Consider the following 7,482-nt stretch of genomic DNA (forward strand, 5'->3'; position numbering starts at 1 on the left):
ACAAAACCCTGTTCATTTTCAATCTAAAACTTTAACAACTGAGATACTTTAGGCAGATTTAAGCAGGGAAACAGAAGTGTGATTCTGATAATCCACAAAGAGATGGAAGTAAACCAAGTCAACAAAGTTGACCTCTAGCACACACATACACACACACACACACACACACACACACACACACAGTAAATCCACTTAAAATGAATCACTAATCTTCTGCACTTTAGATCATGTTATATAGGTAAATAATAAGATACTTTCTCCCAGGAGTTACCCTGACCCTTACCCCCTTACCCCTTACTTGCTTGCCTGCTACCCTCTCAGCTACTGGTATATTTCTTAGTCCCATTCCTCCTTTGGAATATACAAAAAGACTCTTTAAGAGTCTGCCGATATAAACTGCGTTTAGCCCCCCCCCCATTCCGTTAGGATGTGTGATTATGTGATAATTTGGTTACTTAAAAAAAAATCATCTCTAGCTCCATCACTTTAGAAAGCCATCCTTCTAAGACTCCGTAAAGCGATCTCTGGTGGACATTAAGTAAGATTTCAGTCACACTAATACTGATGCTGCACTGGTTAAAATGTTAATGGCGCCCATGCTTTCCACAATGCAGGTAGGCAACTGAAGAAGAGGCCCAGTAGCCTCTTGCCCATCTGTTTTTTATTTTGTAGCTCTGGTTGCTGGCATGCCACCAAAAGATTTTCAGCCAGAGGATCAGTGCAAACATTTTTTCTAGAACCTGTTTTGTGTATTTTGGGGGGAATTAATTGGCATGAAAATAGCAGCATCTTTAAAAACAAAGTTTGGGAAAAATGAGTCCGTACTAATAGAAGAGCGACAGTTCTAAAGGAACTGTTGGGAAAACAACATCTCCAGATCCCATCCAATGAGGGATGTTCCATGTGGTGTCAAACTGACCTTAGGGAAGGGCCTTGATTTTTGCTTCAGAAAAGGAATACTGGTACTACCATTGAGCCGATGACAGGTTCTGCAGGCTCGGAAAGGCATTAGTAAGTGCTCTCATATTAATTACAGTTATGCTATGAATGTTATTTGTAATTTTTGCCTTCATGGAGTGAATTAGAATCACCTGGAATGAATAGGAAGAAATGTTAAATATTTGAACTTTTTCCAAACTGAAATTCTTTATTTCATTTTATGGAAATGCTGTGGTTTTTCCTGTCTTATTCATTAATTACTTCATAACATTTTTTTTTCATGTGTGGAAGAGTGAGCATGAATAAGGATGCCTCAAATGATCTGATCCCAGGCATTATCACTCTAAGTTTGAATGAGAATGGCTCCCTGTCTTAGTTAGGCTTATAACTGCTGTGATGAAACATCATGACCAAAGCAACTTGGGGAGGAAAGGATTCATTGAGTTCTATGTCCTGAATCATAGTCCTTTGAGGTAAGCCAAAACAGGAACTCAAGCAAGGCAGGAACCTGGAGGCAGGGGCTGATGCACAGGCCATGGAGGGGTGCTGCTTACTGGCTTGCTTCCCATGGTTAGCTCAGCCTGCTTTCTCACAGCACCTGGAGCCACAGCCTAAGGGTGGTAACACCCATAATAGAATGGACCCTCTCCCATCAATCACTCAAACCTCCTACAGCCTAGCCTACAATCTCATCTTCTGATGAATTTTCTCAGTTGAGGTTCCCTCCTCGCAAATGACTGTAGCCTGTGTAAAACTGGTGTCAAATTACATACCCCCATAGGCCATACATTTAAATGTATGGTTACCAGTGGTAGATGTATTTGTGGAAGGATCAGGAGGTGTGCCCTTGTTGGAGGAGGTATATCATAGAAGATGAGGAGGGCTTTGAGGTTTCAAAAACCTACCACCAGGCCTAGCCCACCTCCCTCCTCTTACTCCTTCCTCCCCCTCCTTCCCTGCCTCCTGCCTGTAAGATGTAAACTCTCAGCTACTGCTCCAGTTTCATACATATCTGCCTGCTCCAATACTCTCCCCAAAGATGGTCATGGACTCTCTCCCCTCTGAAATTGTAAATGTGCCCCCAAGTCAAATGCCTTCTTTCATGAGGTGTCTTAGTCATGGTGTCTCTTCCCAGCAATGGAACAGTTTTTGATGTTTTTACTCATTTAGTTTAAAAATAAATACTAATCACTTATTTCTTTCGACTGTCTTCCTCCACCTCCTCCCCAACCCACCTCATTTTAGGCCCTTGAAGGATTACTACCAAGGTCAATCATGCAACAGTCACAACTTTGGAACCGTGCTCCAGAATCCCAGCACATAGAAGAAGGGAAAGGCAACACGAGTAATTCTACCAGTCACAACGCTGTGAACACGCGGTGTATCCATTATTTACCAAGGCAATTCAACATCTTCCTCCTCCGGGCACCAGCCCCTCCCCTCCGTTCATTGCTTTTTTACTCACTCAGATGTTCCATTCATGGCACTGGAAACTCTTGGTGTGTTGAGGGAGAGAACTTTTTCCAGTCTGCAGACTGAAACTGTGTAAGAATAAAGTCTGTGACTTTTGAACAAATCACCAGGGCTAGGATTAAGTGAATCTTTGGTGTAAGGCTCTTCCAGAGATTATCAAACCCTTCATTAGGCTATAGTTCAAACTGCATCAGTTCAAGGTTGTGGCCACTTCAAAGGAACCTACCCATTGCCCCTGCCCTCACCCTTCCACGGTCTATATTGCTGAGCTGTCTGAATTGGAATTTGATTTAACTGCAAATTCAACCATCATTCTCTTGAAAACGCCAGGTTCTTTCCTCCATAATTACTTCAGAACTTGGAAACAGCTGGCTTTTTTTTTTTTATTTTCCATTTCTATCAATTTCTGAACACATTAGCCAAAATTTTTATTTTAGGATATTTTAGCTGAACTTTTACTTTATTAGAAGAGTGGGTTGGAACTCAATGCTTTCCTTTTTAATTTTTATTAATTTCAAAAGAACATAATGAATATTTATTCCATAATCTACATAAGACTGGAGTACATACGTTATAACTTGGTTCTTTGTTTGCCAAGGGCCAGCACTCTGGTAAGAGGTTATTTCTTATTTCCACTTTATGAACTCATCATCACTTGATAAGTTTACATCTTGATGTTTGTTTCTATTGATGAACTTTGGAGAAGTCTAAACCTATCCTGCACACATTGATGTGCTTTCACAGAAGGCTATTTGGTATTTTAAATCTTGAAGATTTATAAAAGTGAATTCTAATATGTGCACATAGATATACGTCCAAGGGGATACACTTCACATAAAGTTTAGATCAGTCAACCTAAATTCAAACTTTATATATTTTTGACACTCTATGATTAAAGGTACTGGCCCTTTTACACTGAGGAATGTGGAACCCAGTGATGTCAGTATTAGGAATGACAGACATTACTTTCTCCAAGGGAAAATCTGTTTCATTTTTGCATATTCCTATTTGTAAATAAGCAATCAGATTTTTCAACTTTCACAGAGATTTATTAGCGCCTCCTGTACACAGTATTTTTTTAATTTAGGGTAAATCGAGGCACCTGATCTGGTTTTCCATAATATAATGAGTAGGAAGCTATAACTATTTAGGCAGTTAAACACCTTAAGCACAAAAGTGTACACACACACACACACACACACACACACACACAAATAACTGCTAGTTAAAGGAAGCAGACACACCACTGAAACAGAGTCAGATATTTTAATATGTCCTTTTTTTTTTCCAAAAGCAGAAAATGGTTTCCAAAAATACGATGAATTTGTTATTTCAGATAGTCCTCCAGCATAGAAATTTGTGAAGCTCAGCTTACAGGCCATTTTCTTGAAACTAAACAACACCAATTAGATTTGCCCAGCATGTTTTATTTCACACCATTGGGTGGTACTATTGACAATAGTAATTTCTTACTGCTCCAGGTAGTGCATCACCCAACAGGTGACAAACAGACAGAACCCAAGAGCTACTCCAATTTATTTCAACACTATGCTGTTGTGGTAACAGGTTCCCATCCTTGAAAACGTATCGTTTTTACTAGAGATTGGGGGAGGGGTCAGGTAGGACCCAGAATGTTATATAAAATAGGTCAATAAAAGGGACAAGCATGACAAAAAGAAATAAGTGGAGACTATATGAGCATTATTCAGTTTGAAAGATAGTTCTCATTTTTATAAAAAAAGTAATAAACATATATTTTAGTTATCATTTAACAAAATTTTAAAGCTATTCAGGAGTTGCTGCAAGACTCTCATAAAAGGAAATCATCTTACCCTTAGAATGAGAAAATGATCATTTCAACAAGTTTCAGTACATTGTATAAATTTGGAGTTTAAGATGAATGTTTTCACTTAGCTGTTATGTGTTTAGTTAATAATCAAAATTAACATCTGGTTTCACATCAGTACAAGTATTGTCAGAAGCAACTAGGAAATAAGCAGATACTTCACACTGGTGTTTTCTAGAAGTCTTTGTATTTCATGCTTCATTTGTACAGCATGTAGTGCTGATAAATGTACACCAGGTTGTTTGTCGAAATGAAGCAATCCATCATTCGTACGAAGCCAAGGACAGGTTAGATGTCTTCGTGGTCTTACATATAAATGGCTGGTTCTCCTTCGTGAAGTTTAGCTTGCTGAAATGTAAGCATTTCCCTAAAACAGTAATCAAAAGTGACACCCCTAAAGATGTACAGAAGCCCCTGGTGTGGCTCTGAAGTTTCGCTGAAGCACGATGGAAAAGGAAGAACAAATTTCCTACAACCTTCTCTATTCCCAGGAATCACATATACAGCCAGCGACATGTCTAATGCCACACATTAAAAGTATTATAGGCTGATCTTCCACGCAGTTCAATATGAACATAATAAATGGGGTGATGAGAGTTAGGGAGACGTGGTTGTGACTTCTCAACAGGGGCCTGATGAAGTGAATGTCAGGTCTTTCCCTTGGTCAAGGTGGTGGACACTGAAACAAACTGTTGCTGCACCTTTTTTTTTTTCCTAATATGATTTCTAAAAGCAAGCACAAAAGGCAAAAGAATTCCCGAACCTTTTCACTGGAGCATTTACATTTTTTTTTTTTATTCTGTTGCCATTTGCAACAGAACATCTGCAGGGAGATAATGAGCCTAAATTACAATCGACTCTGGAAGAATAACAGACTTCTGTGTTCCTCAATCATGTCATCAATAGGGAATTCTCTAGCGATGAGAGCCACCATTATCTTTTAAGACAATGCTACAATCTAAATGAAAAAAAAAAAACAAACTATCATTCAGGGGCTTGTTAAGAACCGGAGTTTGTGTCTAAAGACAAATTACACCCGTTTACAAATGCAGTTCCCAAATGTGACATCAAGCTGATCTTATTTCCTTTTACACAGACATACATTCAGGACTCCAAATGTGATATATTACTTTCAACATCTCTTACTATCTGTGGCTGTGTGAGTGCCTGCATTTCTCACCTTTCAGCTGGGCTTTGTTTAAGCACTCACAGGCTATATGTAAGAGTGGCTTCAGACAAGATAATGACACAGATTCAGATCATTCTGTGAGGATTTGGGAAGACCTTCCACACCATCCTATCCTTCTTTAGACCTCAAACTCCATAAGACCAAGTAATTTGACTATGGGCCCACAGATGGGCTGGCACACTATAGAAACTCAATGAGTATTTAATGTTAAATGAATGAATTATAGAAGAGGAAGATAAATGAATTAATTTTGACTTCTGACTAACATATTCTATTAGTTGGCAGGAAAATGTTGCATGCCATAGCCAGAGGCAGACTTTCCTCTAAGATACAACCTGGAATCCAATTAAATTAAACATCTCAAAGGTTCAAGGACCTTTAAGTCAGGAGCAGTGCTTGGGAATTCAGATTTATATATATATAATGAGTAAACTAAATCTCTCTAGTTCTTTACAAAGGCCCTTGGATAATCTGGCATGGGTCCTTCATATATATGGAACCTCATTTCTCAAGTTTACACAGCCTATGCTTTAGTTTATTATAAAAGAAGTTCTATCATCAAGCATATTAGATTTCCCTGTGTTATTTCTATTTTTCAAAGGAATTTGTGGTCATTGAAAGCACCATTTCTAAACTTTCTGTTTTCAAATACCACTTTCTTTCATCTTTGATTCCTAGAATAGACCTGAGCTAGAAATTTCTCATGTGCCACCTGCCTCCCAAACCTTTCCATGTATGTATGTATTTAACAAATATTTCTGTCTTTTTGGTGCATGCTAGAATCTAGAAATGTGATGTGACCCAAGTCAAATGTAATTCCACCCTAAGGCTTGCTCTGATGAATTCCTTAGTGCTTGTTCTGGCCGAACTAGTTTATCATCCGCTGCATCCTCTTCACATATGCTAGAACAGCAAACCATCAACCCATGGGAACCAGGAAATGCTTTCTGAATACATAGACTTAGGTCAGCTTGCTTTTCTGAACATACCACTCAAATTTGCTTATCCATTAAGCAGAGTTACAACCCAGTGAGGCAGGCAGTTTTAGCAGTTTTAACAGTTTTAACGTTGTGTCGGTCCCTACCAGGTAGCAGCTTCTGTGCTCAGTGCTTGCATAAACTTCTCTCCACAAAGCTCTCTTCACTAGGCTCCATTTACACACAAGAAACCTGAAGCACAGAGGCATGACTCTTCCATGGTCCCCAATTGCCTGTTGGAGTTGGGGTTAGAACCCACGAAGTCTGACACAATGGTTCATATGCTAACCATTATCTGTGGGCTTTGGGGACACTATTACAGTAAAATGAATGAGGCATTTTATAGAGAATTGCTTTTATTTTAAGTATTAACTAAAAATATTAGTAAATTATAAATCATCATAGTCAGCAAATCACATCAGAAACAAAAAGCAGGGTGAGAACTGAACCTTACATTATGCCATACTCTCATGAACAATATATCAGCCAGGGACATGCATACATGTTGAGATCCGGAAAATTCCTATTTGTGAAAATGTTTTGAAGACTTCAGAATTATTTATTGTCAGCCACTGTGTCTATTTGGTGCTACAAAAACCGAAAGAACAAAACTCCCTGCTTTAAGGGCTTATAAATACACAGTGTGGAGAAGAACCAAGGATATTTCATATTCGTAGGGAAGGATTGGCCGACTGTGCCGTTTTTTGTTTTTTTTTTATTTTCACCATTGCACGTACATTCCTGTCTTTCCAATTGTTTCATTGTTTTTATGAAAGAGCTGCAAAATTGTGCAGTGGTTCAACCTGACCAAAGTAGTATTATGCTGCTGGGAAGTAAATGTGTTAGACACCAGACTGGAAGTGCTGTTTTTATTAACGTCGCGGGGGGGGGGGGTCACCAGATGCTGCACTGTGTGTGTTTGGATGTGAAGTCTCACATGTTTTTTCTACTCCTAACACAGTGAAACCTTTCTGTTGAGGGATGAAGTTCTGTAAAGGAAGGGAGAATGCACTTTTCTTTCCCCTTCTGCATGCCACATAAAACCTTCTGAGACTGGA

At 38.9% G+C, this 7,482-nt stretch overlaps 1 protein-coding gene across 8 annotated transcripts in view; it reads left to right on the forward strand.

Moving 5' to 3' along the window:
- Nucleotides 1–7,276, forward strand: part of Lin7a (lin-7 homolog A, crumbs cell polarity complex component) — a 147,291-nt gene extending 140,015 nt beyond the window's left edge. For all 8 annotated transcript variants that reach the window (XM_060378012.1, XM_060378013.1, XM_060378018.1 and 5 more), the window contains one exon: nt 2,185–7,276. The gene's annotated coding sequence lies outside the window, so the exon portion shown is untranslated. The remainder of the gene's footprint in view (nt 1–2,184) is intronic.
- The last annotated feature ends 206 nt before the right edge of the window (nt 7,277–7,482 follow it).

The sequence above is a fragment of the Meriones unguiculatus genome, chromosome 2, assembly GCF_030254825.1.
Source record: "Meriones unguiculatus strain TT.TT164.6M chromosome 2, Bangor_MerUng_6.1, whole genome shotgun sequence".
Lineage (NCBI taxonomy): Eukaryota > Metazoa > Chordata > Mammalia > Rodentia > Muridae > Meriones > Meriones unguiculatus.